This window comes from Corvus brachyrhynchos, unplaced genomic scaffold, assembly GCF_000691975.1.
Source record: "Corvus brachyrhynchos isolate BGI_N302 unplaced genomic scaffold, ASM69197v1 scaffold398, whole genome shotgun sequence".
In the NCBI taxonomy this organism is placed as follows: Eukaryota; Metazoa; Chordata; class Aves; order Passeriformes; family Corvidae; genus Corvus; species Corvus brachyrhynchos.
The window spans coordinates 224,434-226,747 of record NW_008239780.1 but is presented as its reverse complement, the minus strand read 5'-3'; positions in this window follow the sequence as shown (position 1 = coordinate 226,747).

Genomic DNA, 2,314 nt, shown 5'->3' with positions numbered 1-2,314 from the left:
AACTTTAACATGTGATTCATCCAAGATCTTATTATACGTAACACCACAGAAGCATCCATCTACAGGATGAAAATCTTTTATATTTCCATCTACAGGATGAAAATTACAATGAGTTAAAACACATCTGCAAGAAATTATCTGGTCATCAGTTAAAGACATTGGTTAAACCTGCCAGTTAAGGTTATCACGTAACAGGAAATACGTAGATAATGCCATCACAGGCCTTCTGAGAGCAACAGAACCTTTTACTTATGTTGGGACAGGAAGGTCCACAGGGACATGCCTCTAGAGAAGACTTATGTCCAAGCACTATTATTCTCAGGAGTTTAAGTCGCAATTTGAAAATTTGAAATTGAAGCAGTTTCAAAAGCTACACACAAATCATGCATTTGTGGTGTACTGAAGGACTTTTCTATGACAGGAAACTTGTACATAAGGGAGAAATGTCCTGGAGGCAGCAAGAAGCAAGTAAAAACACTTGAGAGTTTTAGCTGGAGGTAAAGAAATGTATTATTCTATTTTGGAAGCATTAACTAAAACATCTAAACAGCATATCTACATTTAACCTACATGGTGTAACCGCATGCAGAACAAAATAATTTGCAAATATTTACAAGTCACTGCTTGCTCAGTTGATGTTTTTTCACATGAATGTGCATTTTCTACTGCATGACAAATCCTTGCATCTACTTGTCTCAAGCCCTGGGAGGGCCCAGGGCAGAAAGCCCAGCCAAGCAGAAGCTAAAGGGTATAAACCATTTTTCCTGTGTGTCTTATACAGTCCCTAAACCCACACAGCCTAATTTTCCTGTGTGTGCATAAATGCGTGGGGAAGGTGGTGGGGGACCTCTAGGCACTACTTGATAACATTTCAAGCTACCATGGAAAGACAAGAGTCCACGCAAAGGGAGTCACCATCCCCAGGGTGCTGACTGTGCTCAGTCCTGCTCCTCCTGGGACAGTTTACCCAGGCTGCCCAATAACATTTCTTTTTGTGTTTCTTGCCTTTATACACACCACTCTTCCAGTAGAAAAGACTTTCAAAAATCCTCAAATAGTGTATCAAGGATTAAGCACAGGCAACTTGTGTTTAATTTCCTGGTAGCCTAATTCCACCTGCAATTCAGAACATCCTGTGCAAACTAGACACAAACTTTAGCCTTGCAAAGGGAATACACTGTTTCAAGGTGAACAAACAAAGTAGTCATTTTGCTCAAAATCAACTGGTTTGTGTTGGTGCAACACACTGCCTTTTCTGTAAACTTCAAATTACATTTAAATTACTGTTTGTGCCTTCCCACTCACATTACCTCACTCTTTGTTTGACCACTGTGTCTGTTATGGCACAAAAAAGCTGCCCAGTTTTAGAGTCACTGCATTTGTGGTCTCCTGAAGGGCGCAGGCAGTGATGGGCAGGTGACTTGCTGGGGAAGATGAGTGACAAACCCAGCGGGTTGGCAGTGCCTGCGAGGCTGCGCTGCTGCTGCCCAGAACAGAACAACCCATTGCCCAGCTGGGCGGAAATGTCACGTACTACCATGAACAGCTGACTGCAATAAAAAAAAAAAAGAAAAATGAAGCCCAGCCCCCAGAGTGGCAAAACATACTGGTGTGGGCAAACAATCAGGCACTCCCTGCAAAGGCCGAGAGATACTGGCAGCAGAAGGGAATCCTAGGAAACAGCACGGTCGGCAGACCATCAGCACTGCTCCACATTCATCCTGCTGCAGTCCTTCCAGTACTTACGTTAGTTTAGTATCTGTGTATTATCAAAAACAAGATCTTAAAACAAATAATGTCACCTATCAACGTCAAAACCGATCAAATTTGCTCAACAACTCCTGCATGACAGAGTAAAATATTTGACTTGTGATTTTGTTATTTTCGTTGATACAAACAACATAAATACCTGAAAGCGTATAAATTAATTAAACAAATTAGTTGCAAAGAAGAGATGTGACAGTCACACCTGCAGGTTGCACTGTAACTTCATTTCTAAAGGAACGTGAACAAAAGAATTTTAACAGACTATCGACCCTTCATCATTTGAAGAATACCTATGATTTTATAAGCCATTGCTGGCATATCACCAGGCCCTAACAATCGCTACGCGCTGAATAAATTAAAAAATAAAATTATAAGCAAGGGTCCGCATGTTTGGGGAGAAGGGGCGCACACCCAGTTAACCACCCGGCAGAGACAGAGACATTAGACTAAACTCGGCACTTTCCATCCGCTCCCCTCCGCGCGAAGGCCGGCGCGGCAGCGCAGGTCCCTGGAGCCCCCGGAGCCCCCGCGGGGCCGGTCGCTTACC